This window comes from Chenopodium album, chromosome 18, assembly GCF_948465745.1.
Source record: "Chenopodium album chromosome 18, dcCheAlbu1.1, whole genome shotgun sequence".
Taxonomy (NCBI): Eukaryota; Viridiplantae; Streptophyta; class Magnoliopsida; order Caryophyllales; family Amaranthaceae; genus Chenopodium; species Chenopodium album.
Window position 1 is genome coordinate 46,244,581 of NC_137851.1, and position 8,456 is coordinate 46,253,036.

Sequence of the window (8,456 nt, forward strand, 5' to 3'; positions counted from 1 at the left end):
TAATTTGCTACCACATATAATACGTATAAATTATTTGCACTCCAATACTACATTACAACTTGATATGTGTTTACTACTACCTTTTACTATGTCTTAATTTATGATATCCCTTTCTTTTATCCTAAAACATTGCATATACGAGGAAACAAGGGATACCATAATCATTAAGGTATATATGCAATTATCTTATTGTAGGCGTCGTTCGAAGTGCGCCTACGTTAAAGCATATTGTGAATATGCTTGGCACTCATAGGAAGCGGGAATTGACATAATACGATTAGGGACAAGGAAAGTAGAGTGCCGCTAACAAGTTTTTAAGGAACTTGTAAACCGTTCACGGATCATAAAAGGCAACCACGAATAAAGGGACAACGATGGACAACAACGATTGACCCATGAAGGTTACACCCCATTCATAATCCATGAGATTACTAACTCCATATGGTTCGGAACCACAAAAGTAGGATTGGGGATAATGGTACGAAGTAAGTCATGGAGTCACATTCGCCCGTATTGGCCTCTACTCGATTCTTTTAGTGAAAAGTGATTCCTGCGATCTCAAAGGCATGCAAACAAAATATTCAATTTGCTCCAAACAATTATTATGCTAAATTGGTTGAATATTAATGCAACATACAATTCTAAAATATTAGTGATCGCTTGATTTAATAACAAGATTAAAAAGGAACTTAAACCGGTCGTCCAAATTATCTTATTAGGCGTGATTTTCAATTACATATTCTCTTTAAACATACAATATTGTGATCAATAAATATAGAATAAAATCAACATTAATATTGGAAGCAATAAATCCAACAATATAAAATCGTTAGAAAAATAATAGAAATAAAAGGAACATGATTCCTTACTTTGATTTTTGCTTGCTTGCAACTATAAAACAATAAACGAGTTAGTAACTTCAAGGAAATAATAAAACAATAATTAAAATTAAATTAAATTAAGTTGATTTGGGGCCAAACCCTTAAATAGTTCTAACTTTCACGCCTTGGTTTAAGGACAGAACCTCGGGTAAAGTACAGACTCCTTGGAGTGCTTAAGGAATGTATTTTGGAAGAATAAGGTATGCTAGTGTTTAGGCTAGAGCATTGAAGAGAGAAGAGAATGTTAATTCATATCCCAAACAACAGAAATGAGGGGGTATTTATAGGGAAAATGAGTTGAGGGAACACACGGAACCCTAAAAAGATAAAAACCCTAAAAATAATACCGCGACACGTCAGCAGCATGCCGCGACACGGCAAAACATACCATGACACGAAACACTTTAGTGTGACGCGGGATAGAATTGACCTACAGAGGATAAAAGCGCGTGGAGAAATTACGCGGAGACAACACGGAACAATCCCGTGTCACGGCATGAGCACCGTGACACGGGAAAATATGCCTTGACACGGCAAGATTTCCCATGGCGCGGCACTTGTTTCCGTGAAACGATGGAATTTATTTCCATTTTTACGTCCAAATTCACTTTTACCCTAATTACGTTCAGCATTTTTAAGTGTCGTTTCATAATTTCGGGCTATTTAAGTTTATTATTTATTAATTGGGCCAAAATAAAAATTAGACTATGCTTTGACTAAACATTAGGACTGATCCGTTGACTATTTTATGAACTGAATTTGATCGAATATGAATTTTAAGAACTCCCGGGATTAAATACTCAACCCGACCAATAATAGCGGTAAAAGGTTGTTCATCACCGGGTTTGGTTTGAAGGAGACATTTTTAGGTGTCTACAGAAGCCCCCACTTGGACTGAGTTTGTAGAAACGTCAGTTTCAAAAACGATAGTCAAAGTAGTCGATATGGACGGAGAATGATTTAAGATGTTCTGCGATCCTAAATCACTCTGTATACGCCGATACCTGCAGAAAAATATTAGTTCTACAGATAAAAGTGTAAAGGGATAGAATGCGTATCTGACACCAGTGTATCGGTGACAAATGAGTTTGGTAGCTTCCTATGCTTGAAGGAATCCACCGGATGACATTTTGTTGAAATACTTTCCATGCCTGAGGAAAGTTGACTGATGAGTTTGGTAGCTTTCTATGCTTAAAGAAATCTACCGGATGATACTTTCCATGCTTGAGGAAAGTTGACATATGAATTTGGCGATTTTCTATGCTTGAAGAAATCCACGGGATAATACTTTCCATGCTTGAGGAAAGTCGACAGATGATTTTGGCAGTTTTCTATGCTTGAAGAAACCCACCGGTTGAGATACTTTCCATGCTTGAGGAAAGTCGACAGATAGAACCGCTGACTTCTTCGCTTTGAGAGGTGGCAACGACCCACAATTTTCCATGCTTGAGGAAAAAACTTGTCTAATTATGAGATTGCAAGTCTCTATGTATTGAGAACCTTGCACCGTGAAATGATGGTGGTTCGATTGTCCCCGAACGTGGGCTGTAGTTGATTCGCTTGTCCCCGAACGTGGACTGTGGAGGATTTACACCTTCAAGTCGACTATCCGACCATATTAGGTGCTTAAAATATCGAGAATGTGATTTTGATGCTTGTTAAGGGCAAAATGGTAATTTAGGTAACAATTAAATATCAGTTAGAATTTTCCGCGTATCTTCGGTGAGAAAATAACTGTCCAAAAGCAGCGGAAAATCGTTCAAACTTGGTCAAAGATGCCAGGAATATTCGCTGACAGCTTCCAGGAGCGTGCAGGTCACGCGCCTATGCCCCGTGTCACGTGACAGGGCGTTGTGACACGGCAATATTTGCCGTTAAACGATATAAAACCTGCGTGACACGAGATTCTTTTTCTTTGCTGAACTGGTCAACGTGCTTCGATTTCAGCGCTTTAGACCTGCAATTACGCCGCGCCACGTCAATCGTGCCGTTACGTGGCAGGGGATACCATGACACGGGTCATAACGCCGTGTCACGGTTTTTGTTTTTTGCCTTCAAATTGAAAATCTTCGACCTCTTTCTTCATTTCATTTTTTTTTCTCATTGAGCTTGAGTTCACCATTTTGCTGTTCTTAGCTCATCCCCATTTTTTTTTTGCTCAGATTACCGCATCGCGGCGGCCGACACCGGGACACGACCCTTGATACCGTGTCACGGTGTTTTTGAGGACCCTTTTCGGCTCATTCGCTGCTGCTGTCCGAGTTCGCTGCTACTGTCGTTGCCTTTTTCGCCGCGTTGCATAGGCCTGTACCATCTTCTTTAGCACATCACGCTTTGTTTGGTACCTTGGAGAGCGTGTTGTTCGTCAGCACAACGCTGATCGCTTTGTGGTGCCATTGCCTCCCCCTGAGTCTATGTTGCACTTACGCGTGTTAGAGGAGCTGTTGGGAGGGAGTACTACAATTTTCCTTGGTAGGATTTGGTACGCATGGACGACGATTATTCCCAGGTCTTGCTTCCTTACTTGGCTCCTCTGCCCCGTCTTCCCGAGGTTTGCTTTTCTTTTAGAATTTTATTTTGCTTAGTCCCTGTTTAAACCGTCAATAACCTGATTATTCGATCGTGTTTTAGACGATTGTTTGTCGTAGGGGGAAGATCGAGGTCCCGCCTCAGTCCGTTCGTTACCCGGGGCCAATTGGCATGGCTGAGGATCATGTTGCTAATGCACCGGAGGGTTTCAGACAGGCGCAGGAGTCCCTACCTGATGAGTTCGAGCCGGTAAGCTTTCTGACATATCTTTCATTCTTCTTATTACTGCTTCTTACTGACTTTTTGGTTTCAGGTCACGCATTCGGATATGATGGGCTTTATGAAGTTGATTGATGCTTTCAAGTATTGTGTCATCAAGCTACGACATAGTGCGAGTTGTCAGAGTGGCTCAGACGATGCTCATGTTTACCTTTTCCTACATCACTTATATCTTTTCATTTTATGTCTTTTAGGAGCGACGAAGGTCTCGCTCGCGCTCGAGGCATAGAGGCTCAGACGAGGGGGAGCCTAGTCACCGCAGACGATCCCTTGAAATTTGTCGGCATTCTCAGGTGCAGCGGCAGCAGCCTCAGACTTCTCATCCATTTCAGGGGCTTCAGACTCGGTGGCGGCAATCTCAATTTTCTCAGCCGTTTCAGGAGACTCAGTGGCAGCAGACTCGACCTTCTCAACCATTTCAAGAGACTAAGTGGAAGCAGTCTTGGCCCTCTCAGCCATTCCAGCCTTCATAGCTCGAGTTTAGGCCGGTCATTACTCCTACGGACCAGGGCTTATTTTCAGTTCCATTGTCTGGGACGATGCCTCCACCGATGCTTCCTACATCTTGGAGTCAGCCTACGCAGTTTACCAGCTGGACAGGACCTGCTTTGAGTATGTCCTCTGCTGGAGTTGTTGGTACTAGTAGGGACGCTACTCCTCGCACTCGGATGATGCAGATTCTTTTTGGTCCGCCATTCCCTTACTCGCGGTCTCATGATGACACTGATCCCAGTTCTGGATCAGAGCAGTTTTGACCGAGGGTTTTCATTATGTACTTGGTTGATGACACTTGACACTATTTATGTACCATAACTCACTTTGTATATTTTATTCACACTTTATGTAGTTGACATTATTTACTCATTTAGTGTGCATGTTAGTGTGTGCTTGAGACTGACTGTGTGTGATTGTGTATTTATTAATGATGCGAAAAAAACGTTATTTTTCGTAAGTGGAGGGTACCGACCTTCCCCAAAATAAAAATAAAAAGAAAATAAAAATGGGACTAGTTTTACAACTTCCCCAAAATAAAAATAAAAACAAAAATAAAAAATGGGACAGGTTTTACAATTTCCCCAAAAGAAAATGAAAATAAAAATAAAAATGGGACAAGTTTCACAACTTCCCCAAAAGAAAATAAAAATAAAAATGAGACAAGTTCCTCAACTTCCCTAAAAGAAAATAAAAATAAAAATGGGACAAGTTTTACAACTTCCCCAAAATAAAATAAAAATAAAACTGGAATAAGTTTTACAACTTCCCCAATAAAAGGAAAATAAAAATAAAAATAAAAATAAAAACAAAAACAAAATAAAATAGAATTTTATTAGGAATAAAACTCATGAAAAACAAGATTGAAGGATAAACGGTGAAGGAAAATACAACAAAAATCCGGAAAAAATAGGTCAAGGATAAAAATTAAAAAGCACGTGACCACCGTGGCACGTGAAATTATACCACGTCACGGGGTTATCTGCCGCGCCACGGTGCTTACTGCCGTGACACGGTATTTTATACCGTGTCGCGGCACATAATTAGTGCAGCGATGCTTTTTGCGCATGCAACTGGATAGATTTTTTACGTTTTTGGACTCTTTTGGCTATAAATTACGACCAGTTAATACGTGATATGCATAATTACGAAACACAAAATAACTAGAATTTCATATTTTAATAATAATGTCTTATAATTTTGATAATGCATTGCGTGACTAGTCATATTATTTGACTAATGCAGACAAAAGAGAGCTAGAATTGTTTCATGTCAGAGGTTTATTAGCATTAAGGGATGTAGCAATTGAACATGATTTTCTGCGAGCAGCCTTAGATTATTGGAGTCCGAAAACTCATTGTTTCAAGTTCGATTATGATGAAATATGTCCGCTGCTGGAAGAATTTGGTGCGATCTTTGGCTTCCCTGCTAGAAATCTCGTTGCAATGCCTACTATGCGTGAATATTATTACCAGGATTTTGAACGCCATCTAAATCTGACCGATACAGATTTAAATAGAATTGTGTGTGGTAATGAAGTAGATCTAGAAAAACTTGCAAATTTATATTTTAATCGTCCTGTCTCTGAGTCATACCATGTATATCGTAGAAGGGATTATATTTTTTGCATGTTTAGCAAGCTTTTATTTGAAAACGGTAGAGTAGGACATGCTAGTTTAGCATCTGTGCTTGAACATGTTGAATCTGGAATATCCCTTATACCTACTTGCCTTAGAGAAGCTTTGCGTGGTCTCGACGAAGGAAAATCTGACTAGAAAGCCATCCGGAAGGGCTCTCTAGTACTGATGCAGGTAAAAACGCGCCCTGGTTAACCACCGTGACACGTGGCAGGCACCGTGTCACGGTACTGCTTGCCGCGACACGGTGCTCTTTGCCGTGTCACAATGCTTCTCTTTTTTTTTTTTTCGCAGATTTGGTTGATGGAGCGTTTGGAACTCTTTGAAGCCCCCGACGATATTGAAAAATCTGATCCCAAAGATCTAGTTCGTAGGAAGAAGAATTACTCTGCAAACATGTCATATGATGATTGAAAGGTATTCTTTGCAAAGAGAGAATTTCTATTCGATGGGTGGTGCCTTGGTGGAGGCTCACTAGGATGATTGGGACGAATGATACACTATATTGTCGTCTTCCTAGTATGTCAAAGTTGACTTTTTATTACCCTTCCCGATTGATACGCTATAACGATAGTCCTCATGAAGTATCATTGCATGAAAGTAATGTTCACAAGTATGAGACTTATTGGATTGGAAGACCTATGTGGACTGTTTCTGCGAGTAGCCTTGCTCCTCCCCCCTTGTCTAGTGCATATAAGGCATGGTCGAATCCTAGAAGTAGGAGGGAGCGAGTTAGATCACGTCAGTTTGATGTGAAGGGACGACTTGGAAGTAAGAAGGCGCCTCCTAAAGACCTTGTAGGCCCAAGAACACAAGGGATTGAACTTAAGACTCCTGTAATGCCTAAAAAGAAGAGTTATGTAACAGGAAAGGGTAAAGAGAAGATGGTTTATAGGGAAAAACAAGGCGTATGATGCCAATAGTTGTAGTCACATAATAGCATATTTATTTTTGCCATAATTAAAAATTACAATGATTTTTTTTTAATCCGAGTCAAGAAATCGGATGCAATGGAAGAATCGAACAAAACAATTAATAAAACTCCTAGAAATACCGCTGCATCACGGTGAATATTGCTGTGTCACGGTAATTTTTGCCGCGTCGCGGTACATCTTGCCGTGACACGGTGTTGCTGCATGGTATTTTTATGACAAAAGCCGTGTCGCGGTAATATGTGCCGTTGTGCGGTGGTTGTTGCCGTGTTGCAGCGTTCAATGCCGTGGCACGGTGCCTTTGTTGCTGCATATGTTTGCCAAAATTCTGTCGTTTTGCCTCATTTTCTGCCATGTCGCGGTGTTTTCTTAACGTGACACGGTGGCTGTAGGTATATTGACGAAGAAAGAATTTTTATTTTTAAAGTGGCCGGGCCCCCTTGAGGGGTTGCCTATGTATCCTTAAAAGGAATCAGGCCAAACGTAGCTCTATTGGGTCTTGAACCCTTGCAACTAGGCATAAAATTTCTTGAGTTGATCCAAATTGGTTAAATTGTGGAAACCATTGCCATCCATGTCTACTAATTGTGCCGCTCCCCCAGACAAAATGGACTTGACAATATATGGACCTGACCAGTTTGGTCTAAATTTTCCTCTTGGATCCAACACGTTTTTGCGAAGTGCCTTAAGTACTAAGTCACCTTTTATGATATTCCTAGTCTTGACTTTCTTGTAGAAATGTCGTGCCATACGTTGTTGGTAGATTTCGACATGATGCAAAGCTGCCAAGCGTTTTTCGTCAAGTAAGACTAGTTCATCATATCTCGCTCTAATCCAGTTAACTTCATCCAGTTGGCTTTCCAACGCGATTCGTAGAGAAGGGATTTCGAGCTCTATTGGTTGCACAGATTCAACTCCATAGACCAAAGAGAAAGGGGTAGCCCCCCGTTGATGTACGAATAGAAGTTCGATAACCCCAAAGAGCGAAATGTAGCTTGCTTGGCCAATCTTTGTAATTTTCCGTCATCTTTTCGATGATAGTTCTCACATTCTTATTGGCTGATTCAACTGATCTGTGATGTTTGATATGATATTTTTGTAACAATTCTACGCACTCGGCTTGAAAATGCGTCCCATTATCACTGATCATTTCGTGCGGTACACCATAGCGGCATATGATATTTTTCTTGATGAATTGAGCTGTATGTTTTGTTGTGAGTTTAGCATATGAAGTAGCCTCAACCCATTTGGTGAAGTAGTCAATAGCTACAAGGATGAACTTGTGTCCCCCTTGTCTTGGTGGTGTTATCTTACCAATGATGTCGATTCCCCGAGTAGAGAAAGGCCATGGAGAAGTATATATGTAGAGAAGCGAAGGTGGAACGTGTTGCAAATTTGCGTAGACTTGACACTTCATACATTTCTTTACATATTCGTGACAGTCTCTCTCCATGGTAGTCCAATAATAACCTTGTCGTTGAATCTTTTGGACTAACATTTTAACATTCATATGCGTTCCACATATTACGGCGTGAAGGTTTTCCATTGTTCTGTATGCTTCTTTCTTAGCTATGCATAAGAGATTTCTCCCTAGTGCAGTCCTTTTGTGGAGTTCTCCCCTAATGAGCACATACTGTGAGGCCAGGAGCCTCAAAGCACGGCGTGCCCTCTTGTCAGTGTTAGGAGGGTATTCTCCCTTCGTTACA